Raw genomic sequence first — 26,312 nt, forward strand, 5'->3', positions numbered from 1 at the left:
GAAGCCGGACAGACCAGGGTTTGACTCCTGCCTCCATTCCTTAGCCTCAGACTTGGAGCAGTTACCAAACTGCTTCATTTTTTCTTCCTCTGAAAAATGGGCTTTGAGTACCATGCAGGGTTGGAGATTCTCACTCACGCATCTGAAATACACAACATGTACACAGCCCGTAAAGAGCAACAACTATTGGTATGGCCATTGTTACTACTCTTTTTTTTTTTTTTTAAATCTAACAGCTGTCCTGTTGGCTCACGGAAAATCTGCTTGGTGCACTAGAGTTTCACATTCTCTGTGACTATTGTTGAGGTTCCTGACAAAAGAGGTGGTCCACTGTGATGGACATTCTGTAATACATGTAGAGAAGTGTTTAAGAATACATGTAATAAATATGTTTTTGCAAGTGCAAATAAATAAATTGATCATACACACATGCACGCACGCACGCACGCACATGCACACACACAGCCTCTTGCTCATTGCCTCTGCTTTGATGATAGACATAGATAGTGGTGCCTTTATTGTTTTTTTTAAATCCTCACCTGAGGATATTTTTCCATTGATTTTTAGAAAGTGGAAGAGAGAAGGAAAGACAGAGAAATATCAATATGAGAGAAACACAACAGTTAGTTGACTCCTGCACGCATCCTGACCATGGCCTGGGCTGGGGTGGAGCCTGCAACCAAGGCATGCGTGCCCTTGACTGGAATTGAACCCGGGACCCATAGGTCCGCAGGCCAATGCTCTATCCACTGACCCAAACCAGCTAGGGTGGCCATTGTTATTACCCTTTACTGAAAATCTGTGGAGAAACCAATAGGCTTTAAGAGCCTAGACCAGCCGTGGGCAAACTACGGCCCACAGGCCAGATCCGGCCCGTTTGAAATGAATAAAACTAAAAAAAAAAAGACCGTACCCTTTTATGTAATGATGTTTACTTTGAATTTATATTAGTTCACACAAACACTCCATCCATGCTTTTGTTCTGGCCCTCCGGTCCAGTTTAAGAACCCATTGTGGCCCTCCAGTCAAAAAGTTTGCCCACCCCTGGGCTAGACCCTGGAGCCACACTTCCCAGTTTAAATCCTAGCTCTAGCACTTGCTAGTTGGGTGACCTTGTTTAACATCTGTGCCTAGTTCCTCAACTAAAAAATGGACAAAATGACACTTCACTCCTCCGAAGGCTGCTATGAGGATTCATAAGCTAATATGTGTAAAGCTTTTTTACAGCACACACATGCGCACACACACACCAGGCACTATTCTAACAATCTGTTATGTAAATAAAAGCAAGATGAATCAATATTTGGAGAATAGGGGTGTCTTTTAAAGCAACAGTAGAAACAGCTACTAATATCTGTATCATGTTTTCACAGCCACTATGTTATTTAAGCCTTTCATTGAAACCCAAGAAAAACAATCCTATGACATAAAATTGGGACCTAAATTCTAAGCAAGGCCTGAGAATCTTCCTTTCTTAAAGGTTTCATTTAAGAAAGAAAGAAGAAAAGGAAAAGAACGCTCTGGTTTATGGGAAGCTCCAAATGAATGGCCGTTTGTCTTTTGCAAGCTCAAGTCTTTGCCTGCACAGCCAAGCTCTTCCCAGCAGAGCACGTGTCATGGAGGGGATGGCCCGCGGCAAGGTCCACGCTGACATCCCGCACTGGGGCAGGATGGGCTGAAGGAGAGCAAAAGGGAGAACCGGGCCAAGTTGATAGGTTGCTTTCTGGCCAAGCACAAAGGGCTGCCCTCCGTGACTGTTCACAGTGTCAGCACCTTGGAGTTGAAGAAGTCCTCCCCAGTCCCTGCTGCTCACATGCCCAAGTTGCCTTGGGGAGAAGCCTTTTAGTAAGCGAAGCATGTATTGAATCGTCAGCTGGCCAGTACAGGTCAAATGGGCTGCATCGGTGGACCAGGGCCACCATCAGCGGTCCTGCCCACCACACAGCAATCAAGGCCAGATCTCACCCACAGAGTCACCAGTGACTACCGTCTTCTCCACTGCTACTTACTCTTCATTCTGAGGGATTTCCACACCAGTAACTAGTCTTTGGTCCCTCTGCCAAGATGCAATCCAAGGCCAACGAGGCAGACAGGCACTTGTATCCCTTAAACGGCTGCCAAAGCAGGAATGTGCACCGCCTGGCCAGTACCACCCATCTAACCAACATGATGGTGATCGCCGCATCCAGTCCCACGGCTGCATGTAGCCGACGCCTCTCAAATTTATCCTTCCGGCTTCAATGTCTTCTCTGAACTCCAGGCTCCTGTTTCAACAGTCTGCTCAGTCTCTCCACAGAGATGTCCAAGAAGCCTCTCAGGCTCCAAAGTCCAAAAGCCTCTTTGCCCCCAGTTCATTCCACTCCCTACCCAGCTGCCTCCTTGCTGCTCCACCGACAAGCCCATCTGTCCTGTCTCAGAGCATCTGCCCCTGCCATCCCTATGCAGGCTTTCCCTGTGCACCATCACACTGTATCCCCTTATCCTATTTCACTTCTTTCACATCCCTCAAGTCTACCTGTCTTTTCACCAGATTTAAGCTAAGCTCCATAAGAGAGGGAACTTGATCTGTTTTGGCTACGTGAATATCCTTAGCACATAACAGTGTTTGGCACAGAGTAGGTCTTGAATAAATCGTTATGTGCTGAATGAATCCATTAATTGGTTAATTAATTGGAGGCCCAAGAAGACAAAAGAGGATCAAAAACAAAATCACATCCGGGGTCAAACTACAGAGAAACTTAAGAAGCACTTGAGGCCCCACCAAGGAGTCTCCCAGAGAGGCTGGGCTGTCAGAGCTCACCAGGGCTTCTCGGCTTCTCTTTTCTCCCTTCCCCTCTGTATTTTGTTTCATAATGTTTTGAAACTGATGGCACATGAAAGTCCAGAGCTGAGGGATGAGAATATCACCGAAAAAGGAACCAGGCCAGGAGGAACATCAGGCAGGAGGCAGGAAGAGCCGCCAGGAACTGAGCCACGCTCTGCGCCTGGCTTGATCTGGCCAGCGGGACGCAGCTGCAGCAGCGGGTCACTTACCCAGCCCTGACAGAGCACCGGGCACCTGGCTGAATGCTCATCCTCGTGATAACCCTCTGATACAGTCACAGGGACACAGCCTCTAACCCGGGGTTAGGTTCTAATGTCAGCCAGGGCAGGATTGGGCATAAGTATAGCACCCTTGAAATGTGCCCGTGAACTGTCCCCTTGAGCTGCAGCACTGGCATCTAGGAGCCACACTGTACAAAACTGTACATCTTTACCCCTGGAACCACAGTCCCATGGCAGGGAAGCACACTATGAGAGGCACCAGGACACCAACAGGGAAGATCAGACGCCTGTTTCCAATCCTGCATTCCCTCCAGGCCAAATCTGTATATACAGCAGTAGGGAGCGCAGCCAGAGACCGGCCCGCCCCATCAGCATGTTGAGCCAGACTCAGGCTGGACTTGCCCCTGCCTTTCTTGACCCCATGGCACCTTCCACATGATGGGAGCCTCCCACACGCCTGCTGGAAGCGCTGCAGCCAAGCAGGGTATTAATCATCGGCATCATGCTTTACAGTCCACTAGGGGCTTCTGCAGGCTCAAGTCAGCAGCCCGGGAAAGTGGTGTTGCTCCCCATCTCACTGGTGTGGAAAGCTCAGAGAGATAAGAGCCTTGGCCAAGTCCCAGAGGAGGACCAGGTCTTCTGACACCAGGGTACAACTCAACACAATTTACCTTGTGCCTCTGTGTTAGTTTACCTTCCACACCCCCACTTTTACATCATCTGCATCCTCATTTCACCATTTATAAAAAGAAGCATCAGGTTAGGACTCTGTGCACCAAGACTCTAACAGACGGTGGTCACGGTGCAGAACAATTAGGTGGTTCTTTGGTTAGAGGCGAGCAGAGGAGTAGGAAGGAGGTCAGTTTACAAATGTCTGCAGTCTACTAAAGTCCTTGAAAACATTGCTTGCTGCCCATATCTATAACATCCAGTCTCCTCTTTCTCCTTAGTACAAACCCTTGGTTTTAATTTTATATATTGCACCAGCACTCAGGCTACATTTCCCAGCCTCCCTTGCAGCTAGGTGCATGCTTGTGACTAAGTTAAGATCCTTGAGACATAAGCAGAAGTGTTCCCTGAAACTTGCAGCAAAGAGCTTAAAGAGAGCTGATTCAGCAGAGACGTGCCTTGTTTGGGGCCTTGCCTTTCTTCCTTCTGCCAGCATACAGCCCAGACATGAGAGCTGGAGTTCCAGGAACACCCTAGGCTATAAGGTGACCTAGAGGGTGGAAGCCAACGTCCCAGATGACACCTGGGGCTCTAAGAGCCCTGCCCTGCTACCTCTAAAGTGAAAAACAAAACTTTACATCACTTAAACCTCCATTAAATTAGTCTTAATCTGAGGCTTTTTTTCGTGTGTGTGTGTGTGTGTGTGTGTGTGTGTGTGTATTATACAGCTAAGGCTAATCCCAACAAACCCAAAGCAAAAATAGAATCCTAATAGAACCCTATTCCCATCGCTTATTCTCAACCAGCTCCATAAAAAGCAAAACATCTGTTCAGATAAAAATCAAACATTCCTACAAATTAATTTGTTTTACATTTGAATGTCCAGAACTTCTTAAACTAGCATCTCTATCACTGGCTCCAAAGAACATGCATTCAAGATTCCATGTCCTTTTCTAATTAAGAGAAAAATTTCCTCCCATCTGACTGGGAGGCACTCCTCAGGTCAGCATGCATCCACGGAATGAGAGGGTGTGGAAAGAAATTTTAAGTCCCCATGTGGGAGGATGAAGGGCAGAACAAAACTTCAAGATGAAAATATTACTGCTCATCTTTAATGTTTTTTAAATCCTCACCTAAGGTTATGTTTTTATTGATTTTAGTGAGAGAGGGAAAGAGAAAGGGAAAGAGAGAGGAAAAGAGAGAAAAACATTGATATGAGAGAGAAACATCGATCTGCTGCCTCCTGCACATCCCCTATTAGGGATCAAACCCACAACCTAGACATGTGCCCTGACCCAGAATCGAATCGGTGACCTTTTGGTGCATGAGACAACACTCATCCAACTAAGCCACACCGGTCAGGGCAAAAAGAGCTCTTTTAAAAAGTATTTCATCTAAATCATCCCAATGTAAGTTCTGCATTGGTGAGTGTGTACTTTGATGGGGAACAGGGAATGATGCAGGGGTTCATGAACCTGCAACAATGACCACCTGACCTAACAAAACAGAGTCATGGGATATCAGTGCCCCAAAGGACCCTATCAACTGCTTAAACCAAGTGAGGAAATAAACGCAGAGATGAAGAGTTATTTTTGCTCAAAGTCACCCAGCAGATCTAGCCCTAGAATCCAAGTCTCCACACGCCAGAACCAGAGTTCTCCCTACAACACAACACACTGCTTCTGCTCACTCTCCTGGGAGGTGGGTCTCCACTGCTCACAACCCCTAGGCTCTTGCCACCTCAAGCTCTAGAATGGCTCTCCTGGTGGGCAGGAGAAAGGACAGCTGGCTGGGAAAAGGGTGGACTCAGGTCTGTTTTGTTCTGTCCCTGCCTACAGCTTCTTTCAAGTGTCAAAGACAGACCTAAAATCCCAGTATTCAAATCAGGCCTACGTGGGGCTCCCCACCACATGGAAGAAGACATGCAGGACAGCACTGGGTACTGCCTACACTGAAGACGAGTTAGACCTAGCCTGGCTATTCCTGTACCTGCCCTGTGCTAGCCATCTGCGCCCTTGCCTGTGCTCCCTGTAGATCCTGAGCAGCTTCCTCTCGGGGATCAGTTCTCCAAACCCCAACATGAAGTGCCAAACTCGATAAAACCCTTGTTGACGATTACCCTGAGCCAACACTGAGGGGACAGAGTGATGAGTGAGACTTGAACCCTCCCACAAGGACCTTATCATCTACCGTGGAAGACAAACCTCGAAACAACTGTGACCCAAGAACTGCGGTGGAGGTAGCGGGAAAGTGCTATTGAGGTGAAGAGAAAGATGGTATGTATTCCACATTTACAGAGTCGGAGGGCAGGCAGCTCCAGGGAGAACGCGCCTTTTGAGCAGAGCCTTCGGAAGGATGAGTGGAGAGCAGGATTCCCATACACTGTCGGAAAGAGCATTCCAGGAAGGTGAACAGCATGAGTAAAACCAAGGAGGAGGAGACCCTGGGCGTGTCTCAGGAGGCCCAGGCAGCCTGAGGCCGCTGCAGCCTGGGAAGTCGGAGGGACTCGGGGGAGGTGGCAGTGGAGTGGTAAGTTGAGGCCACACATTCAAGTGGAGGCACCGTTTATAGTATATCCCGTGAAAACGACATGGAAGGTCTTGAATGCCAGACTGGAAAATCTGAGCCTGTGCTATGGGGAGCCGTGAAGGCCTGGGGGAGGAAGGAGACAAGGAACAGAAGGCTTTCCGGTGGGCAAAGACCTTGGCCTGCATCATCGTGCCCCCTGGATGCCAACTTTTGGCATCAGTTCTGCCTGCTCTGCATGTCATGTTCATTTCCACACAATCCCGGTATCTGACCATCTGGATGGTGACGAACACCCACCTAATCTGACCCTACGGCATGTGTGTGTCTCCTGGTGGCCTCGTTCGCCAGCCTCGCCTCCCTCTCAGAGGCCAGCAGGCATGGTTTGGAGGTTGAATTGGTTGCCAACATTTAAAAATGTAGAGACATCGCCTACAAAAATCTGGATTTTTCTAGGACTCCACTTCTACACATCAGCGAAGCTGACCGGCAGTTGCCTCCTTTAGGCAGAGCACGCACAACCTCCAGTTTCCCAAACTGTCATCTCTTTTTAAGCTCCACGGATGAATATAAACAAACATCCACTACCCACTTATCTTTTACCAGGCCACCTCCCACAGCCCCAAAGGCCTCTGAGTTGGCACCACCCCACCACATTTAACCTAGACTTGTGGACCTACTAGATTCCTGAGCCTTACCATCCAGGTACGTACACACCCCACAGGCTACGCAAAAGACCCAACACCTCACTCCTTCAAATATACTCTCAGGCCCTGGCAGATGGCACTGCGGAAAGAAATCAGAAGACCCCTCCAGAGAATTAGACAACAAGCTTAGAAGAAATTTAGTATACCTGGACTTCCCTTCAATTGCCAACTCAGCTCCTCCTGGTTACCCACTGTGTGTCAGGCCCTCTAAGCAGGACTCAAGAAACACAGCTGAATAAGATGGGATCCCCGCCTTTGCCAGGTCTGGCAGACCTGCAAACACTGCCGGTAACCCTGGTGTAGATGCCACTCGGAATGAATGAAATAACAGCGCAGCTCATGCGTGAAACCTAGCAATCGCATCCATGCTATGACCAAATGTTCACACTCCCTCGCCAGCAAGTAAGGCAGCAGGCAATGTGTCCGAACAGGATGGATGCACGGTCCCCAGCACTTAATTCCCTTCAGCATCAGCTGTTTGTGACTCATGCAAGAAAATTTAGTCCGAGGCTTTGATCTTAAGAGACAAAGTGAGAGAAAGAAAAGGTTGGTCACGGTAGAAAAATAGAAAAGAAATGTAAGTGTAGTTCCTGTCTTCAATAAGAAGACAGTATAGCAGGGGACCAAGATGTGGAACCTCAGGGGTGACAGCGGCGCTAACACAGGTGTGAAGGGGATGTGAACATGAGCTGGGGCAGTTGAGGGGCCTGCTGGATGAGGTGAGCGAGAGCTGGGTTTTGAAAAATTTTTTTGAACCAAGGAGGTGGTCTGGGCGGGCACAAATAATCAAAATTCTGTTTTAACCAATCATCAGGCCCTCCCTCTGGGGGAAAATAAAAAGGAGGTGAATCTAATGAGCCTACAGTTGAGAAAATGGAAGGAAATATTAAATCCCATTTCAGTAAGAGTGAAGTTCAAAGTGCCAGGAAAAACTGGTTCAAAAAGCCACAGATTCAGCCTGTGAATGGGTTTTCCACTGGGCAAAGGGATGAATGGGCATGTGTATCAGGGAAACTCCTGATCATTAGAATGGAAGAGAAAGAAAGAAAGGAGGGAGGAGGTGGAAGCAGGAGTGTTACCTATTGGCAGGCCCCTCCGGGTTAAAAATCTAACAATGGCAACAACTGTGTTGTTCAAGTTGGGGTGACCTCCAGCAAGAACTATGAAGCTCTCCCTAGCCAGTGTGGCTCAGTGGATAGAGCATCAGCCTGTGGACTGGAGGGTCCTGGGTTCGATTCCAGTCAAGGGCACATGCCTGAGTTGTGGGCTCAATTCTCAGTAGGGGATGTGCAGGGGGTAGCTGAGCAATGCTTCTCTCTCATCATTGATGTTTCTCTCTCTCTCTCTCTATCTCTCTGAAATCAATAAAAATATTTTTTTTAAAAAAGAACTATGAAGCTACAAAAAAATTGAATTTCTATGCTTTGCATAATCATTTTCACTCGGTTTTTCTTACTCTGAATCTCTCCTCCAAATTTTGGTCGCCTTAAAACACTCAGCCATTTGTACCTCCCCAATAAGTAAATCAGCCCATGACACGCAGGTGAAATTGACAAGAGCACTTCCCCACTGCTCTTCCCACTATATTTAGTCGCATGTGACCTCAGGCCTTCAAAGCCCTCTCCCAGACCCCATTACACCTGCCAGGCCCATCCCACCAACTGCCCCTCGGCTCACCCACTCTTCCCCAGGGTCCTTGGGTTCAGCCACTTCCAAAGAATCCTTTCTTCCCTCTAAACCAAAAACCCTTAAGTGGAATGAACCCAAGCAGCTCTGGCTGCAGCAAAGACTAAGGTCTAGAAGACTCTGTCACTGTCTTGAAGTCACCCCCTAGCCTGCCCCTCACTACAGAGTCCCCAGAAAGCACTATTCAAGTCAAATTTCTTCACTTGGCAGATGTGAACCAGATTCCCAGAGAGCGAAAGTGCCTGGCCCAAGGACTCACCAGACCAGTGCCGTTGTCACCGCCCCTCTGCATCTCAATCAGCTCACATAACCAACACGCACACAGAACTTAACCCCGTGCCCAGCCTTTCTCTAAGCCCTCCTCACAGATTAACACAGTTAACCCCTACAACAATCTCAGGAAGAAGGTTCTTTTACTCTCATTTTACAGAGTAGGAAACTGAGGCACAGAGAGATGAAGGAACCTGGCCAAGGTCACACAGCTGGTAAGTAGCCGAGCAGGGCAGTGAGCCCATGGCTCTTAAGTAGTTTGCCAGAAGGAATCGCTTGCGGCCTTTAGGCAGAAAAGGAAATACTATATGGCCAGAGTTTCCCTTCAAAAGCAAAAGAAGACCCATAAAAATAACAATAAAATGTTTTAAACCAACACTGGAGGTTGCAGGGAAAGGCTCAGTGCGCTAGCAGAGCATGAAAGCATCTTTGTCAGCTTTTTTTTTTTTTTTTTTTTCACAGCGTTGCATGCTTGGGGGGTGGAGCGGTGCAATGCATGTTAATCTCCACAGTGGCCCAAATCTTTCAACCGGTTCCCAACGCACTTATCCTTAGCACATACCTATGTTGGCTTCGCCCCCACCTCTGCTGCCCAAACCCTGGGGCTCCCACAGGACTGAACTAGAAATGGCCCACATACAGAACTCCTGCTACTGTTCAGGGCTGTGGCCAGCCCACCCTCCTACCACAGAGGAGTAAAATCTTCTGTCCTTTCCTTAAAAAAAAGAATCTTCAGGGGCCAGCCTGCTCTTTTGAGGATCTTTCTGTTTCTATCTGGGGATTTTTCTCCCCAACTCTGGCAAGCGCCCCCTCAAAATAAAGCCAGCGAATCCAGAGGTGAACTGTCCAAACCCCTGGCTTCTTTGCTGTTCCATCCACCTGTTGGTAGCTCACGCTCAGGTCCACACCAGAGGGGCAGGAAGAAGAGCAGGGGCGTCCAGCACTGAGACCCAGCTCACCCACAGCACTTCCTGAAGCTCCGAGCTGTTTGAAAACCTCCGCCTCCTCAGCTGCTGACCCACCTCGGGCACCCCGGCTGTGGTGGCTGCATCCACAGAGCGCTCACTGTATACAGACCGCACCACGCTCCATAACAAGACCTCCAAACATAAGCTTAATCAGGGCAGGTGTGCACAGACGCTCAGGACCCAGGGAACTCCAAATGTCCTAAGAATAAAAGGGGGTCACCCCAAACAAGGGGTTGGGAGAGACATTCCCACAGCAGCAAGCAACAAAGAGCACCCCACTTTCCATGCCAACGCCCTCCATCATCACCACCAAAAACTAGGGTAATTCATGCCACCAGCGGAGGTAACTGACTCAGATGGGTTCTGGCATGTGCCTACCACTTAATTGTCACCAAATAAGACACAGGATGGAGACCTCCCCACAAAGCAGTATTTATTGTCGTTGGATCACACTGGCTAAAACGTCCTGAAATTTCTCAAGACTCAGCCCTGTAAAACAAAAGGGCTCCATTGTAAACCACAATCTCACCGGGATCTCAGGACCTGCCCGCACTTTGTATTTTCTCATTTTCGTATAAATGTTGGAACAGTGCAGAAACAGGGTGATTTCAGGTTCATGCCACTCTGATGCCTGCATACCAAAACCCAACTATTTATTCCACTGTATTCTACTTCTTATCTCAAATACACAGTTGCTTTTCCTTTAACGAAAATATTCCTTTTTGAAACAATATGTGATGCAAAGCAAATAGAACAGGGTACCAAAACAAATTCTTTCAGCAAAATTTATGGTCCCTCCTCTGTCACCAGCTGCACACATCACCACCACCCAGGTCTACTGCTGTGTATGCAACCCGGGCTACAAATTATCAAGAACTGCATCCATCTCTCAACGGTGTGCGGTGAGGCAGGGCGTGCTCAGATGCTGATTTTTAAAAGCAAATCAACGTTTCTCAGATAACATATTAGGAATGAAAAGCTGACAGCATTTAATACCATAGGGGGTGGGGAGGCTAACTGTTCCTACGTCTCAGGGCGAGATGCCTTAGAAAAGGTGACATACTGTTGGCACCCTGGCAAATGTCCATCACCTTTGTCCCCCTTCACCTGGGTCAGCATATCGTACTTTCTAGACTTGGGCAAATGAGTTTGCTGAATCGTCAACACAGGGAGTAAGGCCCCTTCCTGAATCTTCCTCAGTCCACTCAACACAGCTAACTCCTCTCAGGCTCAGAGAAAGGAGCCGGGTTGGGTTGGGTTTGGTTCAGTTCGGTTCGGTTCGGGGGGGTGGGGCTCCAGGCAGGTGAAGGGAGAGGTCTGGGCCACGGCAGCCTTGGCGGGTGCATCTGCCCAGTGGGGTCAGGTGGAAGAGTGTGAACCAGGAAGGATGGTTCCTTTCCACTCAGAGTCCTTCTCAGTTGCTCTCATAAAGGCCACGTGCCCGCCTGACCCCTGCCACCTCCACATTCCTAAGACAGAACTGGCAGCCTTACCCCACGCACCCCGGCCTTTCCACAGGCCCCACTGAGAGGGGCCGCCCTAAACCTCCCTCTGCAGCTGCCCGCTACCATTTGCATGAATGACGACTGTGGTCAATTTGTGCCTGGGAGAGAACAAAGCAGGAAATGAAAGAGCTGTCACTTACTCAGATCCAAAGCTCATCCAGTCTAACCCCCCTTCAGAGGGAAGGGTCTGCTTGCCGGCCCTGCCCCTCCCCCCCGCAGGCACTAAGGATCTTGTTCTCACTTAACCTGTTTCTCCTGTGCCTGTTTCCTGTCTCCAATGGGATTGCACCTAGATTCTTTTTTTTTTTTTATTGCTTAAAGTATTACAAAGGGTATTACATATGTATCCATTTTATCCCCCCGCCCTAGACAGTCCCCTAGCCTCCCCTATCACCCAGTGTCTTATGTCCATTGGTTATGCTTATATGCATGCATACAAGTCCTTTAGTTGATCTCTTACCCCCCTACCTCCTGCCCCCCAACCCTCCCCGGCCTTCCCACTGCAGTTTGACAATCTGTTTGAGGCAGCTCTGCCTCTGTATCTATTATTGTTCAAAAGTTTATAATGGTCTCTATTGTCCATGAATGAGTGAGATCATGTGGTATTTTTCCTTTATTGACTGGCTTATTTCACTTAGCATAATGCTCTCCAGTTCCATCCATGACGTTGCAAATGGTAAGAGTTCCTTCCTTTTTACAGCAGCATAGTATTCCATCGTGTAGATGTACCACAGTTTTCTAATCCATTCATCTACTGATGGGCACTTAGGCTGTTTCCAGATCTTAGCTATGGTGAATTGTGCTGCTATGAACATAGGGGTGCATATATCCTTTCTGATTGGTGTTTCCGGTTTCTTGGGATATATTCCTAGAAGTGGGATCACAGGGTCAAATGGGAGTTCCATTTTCAGTTTTTTAAGGAAACTCCATACTGTCTTCCATAGTGGCTGCACCAGTCTGCATTCCCACCAGCAGTGCACAAGTGTTCCTTTTTCTCCACATCCTCTCCAGCACTTGTCGTTTGTTGATTTGTTGATGATAGCCAGTCTGACAGGTGTGAGATGGTACCTCATTGCTGTTTTGATTTGCAGGATTGTACCTAGATTCTTAATTAACCGCTTTTTACAAAATTTTCAAGTATTATTATTACTTGCACGTGGTAAGAAAAAAGATCTAAACAATGAAAAGAAAAGGCTCCCCCCTACCTCAGAGCCGAGAAGCCCCCCTCCCTCATCCCAGGGACCTCACTGTTAAGATTTCTCCCCCAATTCTCCAAGGCAGGCCCAGGACTTCCTGCCAGTCACGCCACCCCCGCTGACAGCCCCCAGCCCCAGCAACATCCCAGGGTGTGTACTACGCTAGGACTTTGCAAAATGGATTCTCAATAAAGTGGTTGAACGGAGAAAAGAAGTAAGTGTTGAACAGTTTCCAGAATGTAAAGTTATAATCCCTTTGCAGGCACACAGAGTAAAAGACGCTGGACGCATATACACTAAAATATGAAATGCTATAGCGAGGTAGTAGGATTAGAGATTATTTTTATTTTCAACTATGGCTTTTCTCTGTTTCCCAAGTGTCACACAAATAAGCATAAACTTTTTTACATCAGAAATGAATCCTATTCGCACATGCACACAGATGCGCCTCTCCACCCTGGCCTAGCAGACCCATCCCGCGGTGAGCATTTTGATTTGTTCCATGTCAGTGCAGGGACTAACTTATATGTCCAAAGTGCTCTACAGTTTACAAAGTACTTTTAAAAGTGCAAAACTTCCAGGTGTCAACCATGGTCCTATGGCTTTCTGCTTCCTGACAGCCCCAATGTGGCCGGAGTCGCGTCTCTGCCCAGAGCTGTATGGAAGGCGACACACTGGACTGTCCATCCCCCTGCAGGCACTCTGCAGCTGGCAGGCCAGGGCAGCTGTCTGCAAGGTGCTTTCCGCATCCAACAGAGCACAGACATGGCGCACACAGGTGAGGGGGCAGGCGGCATCCCCCGCATAGATGAGCCCGCCCAGGCTCAGCAGGCCTCCGCGGCTTGCTCAGAGGGGCTGGAACACAGATGCTGCTCCCCAGCCCGATGACCCAATGCCGCATCCTGGGAGTGATCCTGCCATCTCAGCAAAGGGATGACTCCACAAAGCAGAGGTGGCTGTTCCAACTAAGTCACATCTATTCTGCAAGTTTGCAACATGTCATTTATGTATCACAGACGTTTTTATAGTAACGTACAAGCATCTCCTACTTCACTGAACCCCATGAGGCGTATTCTTATAGCTCCACGTTCCTCTTCTCCTTCGTTTTCTCACAACAAGCCAATGAGGCTGCTAGGCAGGAATTAGGGGGCCCATTTTAAAGATGAGGCTACTGAGGTTCAGAAAGGTGACTTACCCACAAGCACACAGTTGTGGCCAGAAGGCTCAGAGATGAGCTCAGCCACTGAAAGCTGTTATCCAAACGAGCCCTAGGTTCTACTACCCCTCAAGGGACCACTCCCTGCCCCCAGATGGTCCTTCCTGCCCCCACCACACTGATATGCATAGATGCCATCACCCAAAAAGGTCCAGGCTCCGGCCCTGTCCTATGATAGTGGAGACAAATACAACTGGAGGGTCAGCTGCCTGAGTTCATATTTGGTTCCACCACTTAAACACTCTGTGACCTTGAGCAAATTCGTATTTTTTTTAAGCAAATTACTTCATCTTTCCCGCTGTAAAAGGGGGCTACACTTGTCCTTCCTTACTCAACTGCTTGTTTGTGCATTAGGATCATGCATGTAAAGTTTACCATATGTACAGAAGTCAATGTTCCTAACATGCTCACCATCATCACCATCATCATCATCATCATCACCCTCAACAGCAGCAGCACAACACAGTCAGAGCACGACGCACAGGCACAGTGTCTGACACCAAACACTTCCATGCTCTTCTTCTCCTTCATTTTCTCACAACATGCCAGTGAGGCTGCTAGGCAGGAATTAGGGGGCCCATTTTAAAGATGAGGCTACTGAGGTTCAGAAAGGTGACTCGCCCACACGCACACAGTTGTGGTGAGGGAGGACTCAAGCCCCATGGTCCAAAGCATAAGCTTCTCCTGGTTTCCATGCAGCCATCTTCCGCACAGAGGGTTCGGGGAGCTCTCCTGAGGGCCATGTGGTTTTCTGTTGGGGTGCAGGCTCGGGCCTCATCCAGCAGGAGAATCACTTAGCCACTCCAGGCCTCGGTGTCTTCATCAATGCCTCCTGCTCCTCTCCTCCCCCCAGAGCTGCCATGAGGGTAACGAACAGGACGTAGCTGAGAAGAGCATGGGGGGGCTCATCTCTCTGCCCCGCCTGGAACCCGATGAGTCACAAGGAGTGAGGAGGGGCTGAGTAGCCCCCACCAAAAGCCTTCCTCGAGCCATGTGTGTGACATTCAAGCCACTCGAGACCTCCAATGCAGCCAGCCTGGCTTCCTGTGGGACCCACAAAATGGTGGCTGCAAAAGCAAACAGACCTGGCTCCTAGTGGATCCTAATCCAAAAGGCACGGAGTGTGATGGACAGAGCGTGGAGCCTGCCTCCCCACCGACCAGCTGGGGACCTTACACAAGTCATCCTACCATTCATTTTTAAATGTAGTTACACTCAGCTCCACCACAAAGGACTCATGAGGGCTTAGGATAATACAAACAACACAAGAGAATAAAAAGCCAGGGGTAAGATCACACAGAAATAGGTACCATGGGGCCCCTTTCTGCAGAAGTGTCAAGATGGGCCACAAATCTACTCTCGGGTGCTTAGTCACCCCAGTGAAACAGAAACAGGGCCAACCAAGAGACTGTCAGTGCCAGGAACATACAGCAAACCAGTTGCTCTGAAGAAGCAATTCCTTCCCTGCCTGATTCAGAGCAGGGTTCTCAACCTGTGGGTCGCGACCCCTTTGGCGGTCGAACGACCCTTTCACAGGGGTCGCCTAAGACCATCCTGCATATCAGATATTTACATTACGATTCATAACAGTAGCAATGAAAATAATTTTATGGTTGGGTCACAACATGAGGAACTGTAGTTAAAGGGCCAGAAGGTTGAGAACCACTGATTCAGAGCCCCGGAGAAGTTTCTCCATCCACCTTCATTCAGGGGCTCAAGGCCTGCAACCTCCCCACCACCCTCCCTGATGTCTCTTCCGGGTGTCCCTTAGGTCATCAGCTCTTCAGCCAAAGTGGGCAAGTCACTTTACCCTTTAGAGCAGGGGTGGGGAACGACCTTTTTACTGCCAAGGGCCATTTGGATATTTATAACATCCTTCATGGGCCATACAAAATTATCAACTTAAAAATGAGTCTGTTACATTGGGTCAAGCATTTACTAGTAATTAACTCTACCCCTAATGCCTTGGCAGGGCCAGACCAAATGATTTCGAGGGCCTTATATGGCCACAGGCAGGACGGTCCCCATCCTTGCAGAGCGTATAAAATCTACCCGACCAGGCAGTTGCGAGGATTAAACAGGGTAACATATGATAACTCGCAAGCCTGACACCCAGTAGGTGCTCCATAAAGATCAGTTCATCACTTCTGCAAGGATGCAAGTTCCTCTGAGGTAGGGCTCTTGGTCTGAATTGGCCACTGAATGTATCGCAACCATCTAGAATGTTCACTGACACATAGCAGGTACTCAATAAATATTTGTCGAATGAGTGAATGAATTTCCTGCATCAGGTTCCTGAAAGCACGAGTCTCATGAGATGGTTCAGACAGATACAAAGTAAAAAAGTAAAAATCTAGGGAAAATAAGGGTTTTATGCGCCCCCCCCCTCCCCCCGTAGCATCAGGGCATGCTGAAGGTTCTTAGAAGTCCTGCAAGAGAGACATCTGTTTGATTTGGGTTAGCCCAGAGTTCTCCAAATTACCCAATTCCCACCCCTTCCCAAGAGAAGATAAACCAAAAATGTCCTCAGGACTCTAGGGGACTCTAACTGAGCCTAAGAAGAAAAGGGGTAAGAGATGGTCCCAAAACAGCCCAGGGACAAGAGCATCCCCACTCTCCAAGTCAACCCCTCTCCCGCTCTACCCCAACACGGGAACACACTGCATTTCTTAAAAATCAAATGGGTCCTTCAGAACTAAACAACCCCTTTGTGTGGACACACGGGCACGCAGGCTGCCCCTGAACATGCCCGAACCCACTGGCTCAGCTCAGCTTCAGCAAGACCAACTCCCAGGCTCCTGGCTCCGGGTCACCTGCATGCAGAGAAACAGCCAAGCCAAAGCAAAGATCCCAGAGAGTGGGCGGGGAAGGGGCCTCACCAGCCCCCTCTGTGAAGAGGGTGCAGGAGGAGGGATCTGGGTGTGTGTCCCAGTCAGGCCCCCAGCTCCTGGTGGCTGCCTCCAGGGTGTGTCACATGCTTCTGTTTAGCTCACTAAGCCCAGAGGCTGCCTGGCAACAGGTTCCCCTCGCTGTGTTCTCTGCTTGTTTACCCACTGACGCCTCCGCAGGTTGGTGCCACCACCCCAGCAACCAGGGAGCCAGGAAGGCAGAAGGGCAGGATACCCGAATGACTAGCATCCCTCCCCCACACCAACCAGGCCTCTCCTGGGCACACCACAGCGCTTGCCAGGAAAAGATTAAGGAGAATTTACTGAGCACTTCCGGGCAGCAGAGGGCTGCTCCCGGCCTCAGCTCCTCCTTCTACATGAGTCCTGGCGCCCATTCCCTCGTTTGTGAAACAGCTACCAAATATCTGCCGACAACCAAGTACTGAGTACTGAGTACCCAGTACCAGCAGGAACCTGGCTTCTCACTAGAATGCTGGCCTTGACCTCAGACCCCTGTATGCTGCTGGGCTCAGTACTGAGTGCCCAGTACCAGCAGGAACCTGGCTTCTGACTAGAATGCTGGCCTTGACCTCAGACCCCTGTATGCTGCTGGGCTCCAGGTCTGCTGTCCATGCGAGTGTGGCCCTACACGGCCACCAGGTTCATGGTCCTCCTAGTGCTGGTACCTATTCCATGTGTTTGAAAGAAATGAAAGTGGCCTGTAGGCAAACATGGGCCCAAATGGAGTTTGACATCACTTGTCACTTACCTTCTGCCTCATGGGCAGGACATTTTGAATGCAACCTTGACATGCACTCTCAGCAGCCCCTGTGTGTAGGCCCTGAGCTAGGTCACAGGGTTAGGAAGATGGATGGAGCCCTGAGTGTCCACTCCAAGGGCTCACTTTGAACCCTCTTCCCCTAAGGCCCCTCCGGATGCATCTCTCCCTGCCCACCTCCCCGTCTGCCCATGTCTTGTTTGCAGCCGGGACCATCCTCCCTAAAGGGTGCATCGCAGAGCAGTTGCCCCTCTCTGGCCCCCCTTCATCATGAGGCCCCTGACTGCAGGGACACTGCATTCCATTCTCATTCCCCTGGCACCCGGCACAGGGCTTGGCACAGAGTGGGCGCTCAGGGGAAAATGCTGAATGAACAGGAGTGGCTGTCAGCATCTTGATTGACTAGACCTTCAGACAAAGCCTCCTAGATGCCAACCTTGAAAACACCGCCTTGGGCTGTGGTTCATTCAATTAGCACCACTTAGAGGCTGTGGATCAAAACAAGATGACCAGCAAGGTGTTACTAGCACAGCATTCATTTTAAAAAAAGGAGTAAGAGGAAAACTGGGACAATGGCTGGCCCAGCACTCACCCCAGGAATGCCCACTTCAGCACCACCCCATGCCCCCAAGTAGTTTACACCTAGACTCATGTGACCCCCGAGTCCCTTAAATACATGAAGGTAACTGCTGGAGCTCAGTCACCCACTGAGCTAGTTGCCCCAGCTCCTCCCGACCACACTTTTCCGTGCTCTCTCCTAAACAGGTATTTTTTTAAAAACTGAAAATCAGTTACCACCCTCCCATGTGAAGGAGAGAAAATCATGGGCTCTGCAGTCCTCCAAATCCAAGTTCAAATCCCAGCTTTGCCACTCCCTCCCTGTGTGATCTTAGCAGGGCCACTAGGCTTCTTGGAGTCTCAGTATCCACATCTGTAAAGTAAGAAACCTCGCTGCCTCCGGGTTGGTGTGAAGGTTAAGTGAAATAAAGTGAGAGCAAATGCCTGGCACAGGGTCACCATCAGAGCATACAGATGTTCATCGCTTATCCTTCCCTGGGATTCTTCAGAGTTGGGCCCAAACAAAGGCAGTAAGTACGATGGACCGAGCCCCACTCAGGAGCCCGACTGCCCGGGTTCTACTCCACCGCTCCCAGCTGTGCAACCTCTGACAAGGCCTCTGACCTCTCTGTGCCTCAGTTTCCTCATCTGCAAGAGGAGGGTAACCATATCCTGACCTTGGAGGGCTCTCGTGAGAACGAAAGTGCTTAGCACAGGAAGCTCCCGGGATCCATAACAGCGATGACCACTATTATTACTAACCCCATGTCTGACCGTTCTGCTGCTCTCCCAGGTAAATGAGTGAAGATTAAATGAGTTGAACTGTGTAAAGCACAAAAGACACCGCCTGAATGAATAGTGGTGAGAGGTGAGCAACACTATGAATGGACTTTAATGCCACTAAATTATACACTTTAAAAGTGGGTGAGCCCTAACCGGTTTGGCTCAGTGGATAGAGCGTCGGCCTGTGGACTGAAAGGTCCCAGGTTCGATTCCGGTCAAGGGCATGTACCTGGGTTGCGGGCACATCCCCAGTAGGGGGTGTGCAGGAGGCAGCTGATTGATGGTTCTCTCTCATCGATGTTTCTAACTCTCTATCCCTCTCCCTTCCTCTCTGTAAAAAATCAATAAAATATTTTTTAAAAAAAAAACTGGTTGAAACGGTACATTTTATGTCATGTATATTTTAGCTGAACCTAATATGGTAATCATTTCACAATATATGTAAATATATGTATATCAAACCATCATGCTGTAAACATATACAGTGAGGTATATCAATAACTTCTCAATAAAACTGCCTCCTTAACACCAATCATTCATGTGTGGCCATCACATTCCCAGCTGCACCCCTGCTGTGAGAACTAAATGAAAATACTGTGCGTAAAAGCAGTATTTCAGAACACTCTGGTAAGCATTACTTTCCTTTCTCAAGTCACTTCTCCATCGCCAGTCTAGTACATGGTAAGGCCAGAACAGAAGCCAGGCTGCCTTCTGCTCTAGCCAGGCTCTCATCTGACGGCAGCACACAGCCAAAGCCTCACCCATGTGCATAACCACCCAGGCCTGGTCGGGGTGGGTCTCTCTTACGAAGAAGCACACACAGCTCCAAGCCACAAAAAGCAGCAAAACTGATCAAGCCTGACAACAGGTCAAATGTCTTACAACATACGTGACTCCCATGCGACCATGAACGCTGAGAGGCAGGCTATGCCTATGTCAATCTCTTGCTGTGCCCAGCAGGTCTGGTCCCCAAACAGGCAGTAGTGACCACCACTGCCCTCTGCCCTGCCTGCCTCCTGGAACGATGCTCTCTCTCAACCTGCTCAGCAAGCCCCACTTTTCAGTTAAAGGCCCAGCTCAAGTCCCACCTGTTCAGTGCATTCAACAAAAATTTACTGAGCATCTGCTGGGCACCAGGCCCTCAGATACGGTGCCCTTGGGGAACCCAGTCTATTGGGAAGATTAGAAAAAAAAAAAAAAACAAGAGTTACTGCAGCATGTATAAGGGCCTGGTGGCAGGAACGGGCACACCACGCTGAAGGAACTGAGAGAAATGTGGTTTGGCAAGTGCACGCAGTGTGTGTGTCCAGAATCCAGAGGCACCAGGGGCTCCAACAGCCTTGGAGCAGCAGATAGCATGGCCGGGTCTGACCATGGTGCTGCCGTGCCATAACTCACCGGGGACGCCAAGACTGGAAGCACAGAGCCCTGGCCCTGAAGGCCCGGACAGAGTGTTTAATTCTCACAACAGCCCAGAGATGAGAAGCCTGAGCTCCCAAAGGCCCGGTGACTTGCTCAAGGGCACGTGGCAATTTTGTGGCAGAGCTCAGCCAGCCTTGGCCTAGGTCTGCGAACGTGCTTTCCAAACACTGCGCTCTGGCGCACTCATATATCCTTAGGAAATACATGTTTGACTTGGAACTCTGGTTGATTATGTTGCCCAGGTGTGTTTGTACCTTATGTCATTTTGTAGCCCCCATCTTTAAATGTCTTCCATCACAAACATTTCCCATATCACTGAGCACCGCAATCCATGGTTTCAGCAATCCCCCACTGCTTAATATTCATGTAGCTTCCAACCCATGGCTTCTTGTTTTTCTTTTAACCGACCAGCCCACACAAAGTTCATCTCTCTGTGTTCTCATGGGGGGGAGGGGGGACCTCTGCACCCCTGATACCACCCATTGTGTGGCTTATCTTGGGTGAGGATGAGTAAGACAATGACTTTCAACAGTTGTATCAGCAAGTTTTATTATAGGAGGAACCCTATCCTTTTATCACCAGTCCACCTCCCAAACTCAGCCTCCCAGTTTGGTCAACCATAAATTCATGCTGTTACTGGGTTGGTTTCCTTATTGCCTGTAAAGGCAAAAAAATGGGGATAGCAGGTGGGAGCCATCAGGCAGCCAGCACCTCAAATGGCCAAAAGCAGCAGAGATGCCAGAAAACAGTACACAGCTTCAACTCCTCCCCATAAGGAATAGACTTCCCCCAGCAGATAGGTCACCAGGCACACAGCAGAATTCAACCCCCCAGGAAACCAATTCCATATCCATCAGAAACAGGTCCGAGATAGGTGAGTTCCCAGAGCACTGTGCTCACCACTGGAACTTTAGTGTGTGGAAGAACCAGGAAGCTGGGCTCACACTGTGACTAGCTGTGTGGTCTTGGGCAAGTCGCCTCCCTTCTCTGGGCCTCAGTTTTAACACCTGCAAAGTGAACGGTTTGAATGAGATGATCCTTAAGGTCCCTTCTTTCTCTGAATGAGAGCCCTGGGCCTGGCCAGTTTTGTAAATGAACAGTGACTGTACTTTCTGATGCAAATTGATAGTACAGACCCCGACCAACAGCTGCTGCCTGGAGGCAAGAGAGCAGAAACCCACAGGGGAAGGCTGTCACACCTCCGTCCCCTATGTCCTCACAGTCAGGACAAAGGAGGACTCCTCAGATCGCTCTGCGATGGGGGTAGAGGAAGGATTCGAAGAAGGAAAAGAAATCATCTACCTTGCATCCCATAAACCTCGCTTCCCATATGGAGACAAATGTGCTTGTCATGCTTAAAGGAAAAATTAAGTGACTGGTTCATAACAACCCAGCAAAATGCAGGCGTCATAACTAGAGCAAGTCACTGCCACGCCATCTCCAAAGGGGAGCTTTCTGTCTTTATTGTCTAACTGGCAATGACAAGCTTTTCACAAAACCCAGGCAAGCTGCACGTCAGTGATAAAGGGGACCGTCAGCCCTGACACTCGAACAAAGACAAGCCAGATAGGAGAGGCCAGCCGAGTGACCCCTGGGACCCAGGAAAGCCTCGCTGGTTTTGAGGGGATGCCTGGCGACGTGAGGGAGGGATGTGCTGCGGAGGCTGCTGGTGCTGTGCGCAGGTCAACAGCAGGCTCTTCCCAGAAACAAAGGCTCAGATTCAAATACGAGGAAAAATCAATAGTCTCTGGATTACAACCTGCCCATCAGCCTCTGGGTCGGAGCTTTTGCAGGGTTCAGAACTCCCCCAATGGGCAGGAATGTCCTCCCAAATCAGCTGGCTACCCCCTCCCTACCCAACCCCCTGAACCTGCCTGCCTCTGCTGCACTCAGCCCCAGGGCCTCTCCCCTGCACCCCCTGTTCCCTGACCCCCGCCTCCCAGGTCATCAGCTCTGCACAGTCTAGCAGGTTCTGGTCCCATCCCTTTTTTCTCTCCTCCCCTCCCTTCTTCCTAACCCACCACCATTCACATCAGCCTTGAGGGGTGGCAGGAGGCGGGGAGAAGAGCCGCAGGTTCCAGATGAGAAAGATGAGGCTCAAAGGAGACAAGGTGAGTCCAAGATTACAAAGGTCATGCCAAGAGTCCAACCCACCTTCCCAATTCCAAGTCAGTGTTCTTTCTAGGTCACGTCCACACACCAGCTTCTGCCGATGTTGCCTCTGAAGCACAGTCCCTCACACCACACGCCATTCACATCTGTGCGCACCCCACTCCGCACAGCCTATTGCACTCTACACCATCACCACCCAGAGACCACCGCAATCGCCTGGTCTGCCTGGGACAGGGGTCACGTTGGCCAGCTCACAGCTGGTCAGAGCTGGGAATCTACCATTTTCTGGCTAGGAGGCTGACTTACTCTCCTTGAATCTAATGTCCTCACTATACAAGGGGAATGATGACAGACCCTGCCTCACGGGGTTTCTAAAAGAAATGAAGCACATAAACCTGGCCCTGGACCGGCCTGGGAAGGACAGAGACACACACAGGCCTCAGCACAGCCCACCTGCTCAGAGTCGCCGACACCTCTCACCAGTTCAAAATCCCACCACACTGAGAACATATGTCCATGAAAAAACCAGCACACACGTGGTTCACAGAAGCATTATTCATAATACCCAAACAGTGGAAGTGGCCCACATGTCTATCAACTCATGAAGGGAGAAATAAAACATGGGTACGTCCCTGTGACTGAATATTATTTGACCATTAAAGGGAATGAAGTGTTGAAATATGTTCTAATAAGGGTGTACTTTGAAAACATCATACTAAGTGATATAAGCCCAATTTAAAAAAAAAAAAGCACAAATTGCTTATGATCCCACATATATGAAATACATAGAGTAGGCCAATTCTTAGAAACAGAAAGCAAACTGGTAGTTGCCAGGAGCTGAGGGGAGGGGAGAATAGGCAATGACTGCTAATGAGCGTGGGGCTTCTTTTTGGGGGTAATGAAAAAATTCTGGAACTAGATAATGATGATGGTCGCACAGCTCTGAATATAAAAACAACTGAATTGTGTACACTTTAAAAGGGTGAATTTTATGGTAAGTGAATTACAGCTCAACTAGAGGCCCGATGCACAAAATTCGTGCAAGAGTAGGCCTTCCTTCCCCTGGCTGCCAGCACCAGCTTCCCTCTGGTACCCGGGACCCGGGCTTGCCTCGAAGCATACTATGCTTTCATTATTATAGATAAAGCTGTTCTTTTTCAAGTGGCCATCAAAAAACATAACAAAACAATACCATGATTAATATTCCCACTCAATAAAGAAAATCCTCCCATGATGCCTCATTCTCTACAAGACAAAGTTTAAATCCTGAAGACATCCGAGGCCTTCAAGTCCCCAGGCGAGCTGACACAGACACTCTGAATCTGCCAGCTGTGACCCCCTCACTCTACAGAAATGAGTCTTCCCCACTGTGGACCTGGGCTCCCAACATTCACCCCCAACAGCAGCCAAGGGTCCTGGATTGGCCTCACTTCTCTTCCCAGTTCCTGGCTGTTACCCTGAAGCCTGCGCTGTCTGTGACCTGGAAGTGTCTCCTGCCAGCCCACCTTATCTCCCCAGCTAACCCGGATCCTCCGTCCCTGGTCTGGCCTATTTTCCTCTTCTTCTACCCCATCCCTCAGGCCACTGTTGTGTCAATACCAACAGCAGGATCCCTGGACCCTCCTGTGTGCTCAATCCTGATTAGCACAATGTCCTTAATCTTGACCCCCACACGCACTGTCAGACTGACTTACAGGTGGGGAAACAAAGGCAGGTGGTGGAGAAGAGGAAGGGAGGGAGGGGGGAAGACCTGATCAAGGCGGTGATGCAAGGGGCAAAGCTGGGATTGAAACTCAACTTTCGCTTCCCTCTGTGCTAGCACCTGCTGCCACTTTAAAGATGTAATCACGAAGGTCTAGATCAGTGGTCGGCAAACTGCAGCTCTCGAGCCACATGCAGCTCTTTGGCCCCTTGAGTGTGGCTTTTCCACAAAATGCCGACTTCTGCGCACGGGCCACAAAGTTTCACGCGCCCGCACTGGTCTAGATAGACAGCAGGTGCTCAGTAATATTTCATTCCACCAATGTCCATCCGATCGTCACATGATTGAGGTTAGAGCGAGAGATTGGAGAGCAGGCACCCCTAAAATTCGCTCTAAAAATTCTCTCTGCAGTCAGGTAATACACAGTTAGGCCTAGATCGCTTCTGGCTGTACCGAGAATTTTTCTAAGTACCACCAGATAAATGTAAATTACAGCACAAAACACAGTGACTTGACATTTTCCTGAGCATTAAACAGAAAAAAACTAATGAATGTTTTAACAGATCGCACAAAACAGGTTCTGTATGAGTCACTTACGGTCAAAGGCGGTGTGAGGCAGCCACCACACAACCAAGTGGGCATGTCTGCAAATATAAATATTAAATTTAAAATCTGTTTTTAAAAAGTGATGACACCCCACGGGCATAATGAAACAGGCAGTCTCCTACATTCCAATGGCAATGTATAAACAATGCTCCCCTTTCGAAAAGTCACTTGGCCAGTGCTGTCAAAGATTATAAAGATGCCTGGAAACAGATCTGGAAGAAATAATTTTCTGTTTCACAGAGAAAGCTACCTGTGCGAAAACATCTATTCCTGCTCTACTTAAACCAGTGAAAAACTGACTACTGCTTAAATTTCTAAATAAGGAAAAGGTTAAGTGAATTACAGTGCACCTACTCCATGCAGTATCCTGCAGCTATTAAGAATATGGTTATACTAACTGAACTACCAAGTAAAACAGAGACAGATCCATAGATAGAGAGCAGGCAGATATAGCTCAGGGCAGGGACTGAAAAAAAAGAAAGAAAAAAAAGAGAGAGAGAACTCATGGACATGGACAACAGTGTGGTGATTGCGGGGGTGGAGGAGGATGGGTGGAGGTGGAAGAAGGCATAGAGGGGATAAATGGTAATGGAAAAAAATAAAATACAATTTTTTAACAGGAAAAAAAACAAACTCAAAATATACCAGTAATTAATTAAAATTTCTAAAAAGAATATGGTTTTGTATATATCATCCATATAGCATCGTGGAAGAAAGTTTTCTTCATTTAGCCTTTTGTCATGAAAGGCTCAAAAGCTCACTGTCCCTGCTCTGTGATCACAATTGTTTCCATAAGAAGCCATCTGGCAAAAAATCATAGCTGTCAGTACTTTAAAATTATAATAGTTCTGTGACGGGGTAGGGGAGTCTTTCTCTAGTTTTTAAATTTCTTTTAATGTTGTTATACCACTCTGATATAATTAGGAAAAAATAAATTTTAAAAAAAACAACACTCATGTTGAAGCCTGCTCAGGCTCACACCGACACTGACACCCAACCCGAAGTAAAACAGCCACCTGAAATGTGGCTTTGGCTGTTCACGCTTCCATTTATCAAAACAGGGCAAATCCCCCCAGAAATGCCTCAGCAAGGTGACACCGACACAGGCCCATCACAGTCCCAAATGCCCGTCTCCAATTATCACAACCAAGAAAAGTGCCCAGGTAACCAGGCTGGAAAATGGAGGATTGATGAGTTGGGGTGACAGGACTGACGATTATTGTTTTAATTTTTTTTATTGGTCACAGTCACCATGCCTAGCACAAAGTAGATGCTCAATAAACATTTGGGGCAGAAGTTGTTTTTTTAAATGGGGAAATGCCCTCATCTGCTCACACTCCCTCAGCAGTCAGGGCTCAACCCTCCTGGCCTGCAAGTGGCTCTCCCTGAGGTCCTGTCAACAGAAGCTGTGTGTGGAAGAGAGCCCGCCAGCAGGAAACTGGTACTTCTGTCACCAACTTGAGAACAAAACAGTAAGAAAACTTAAATGTCACTGTGAGAGTAAAGGTCAAAGGGGGAGGAGGAACTAACTCGTACTGAGTGTCTCTACAACACCACCTGTCCTAGGGCCCCTGGGCATGATTTCAGAAATTCCTAACACCCTGACTCCAGAACCAAGCTGCCAGAGCTTGAACCCTGTTTCCTCCATTGATTAGCTGTGTGACCTCAGGCTGGT

At 48.8% G+C, this 26,312-nt stretch overlaps 1 protein-coding gene across 1 annotated transcript in view; it reads right to left on the bottom strand.

Moving 5' to 3' along the window:
• The window catches only part of PTPRJ (protein tyrosine phosphatase receptor type J), a 141,121-nt gene that overhangs the window by 99,337 nt on the left and 15,472 nt on the right, over positions 1–26,312 (bottom strand). The gene's annotated exons all lie outside the window — the stretch shown is intronic.

This window comes from Myotis daubentonii, chromosome 9 (genome assembly GCF_963259705.1).
Source record: "Myotis daubentonii chromosome 9, mMyoDau2.1, whole genome shotgun sequence".
Taxonomy (NCBI): Eukaryota; Metazoa; Chordata; class Mammalia; order Chiroptera; family Vespertilionidae; genus Myotis; species Myotis daubentonii.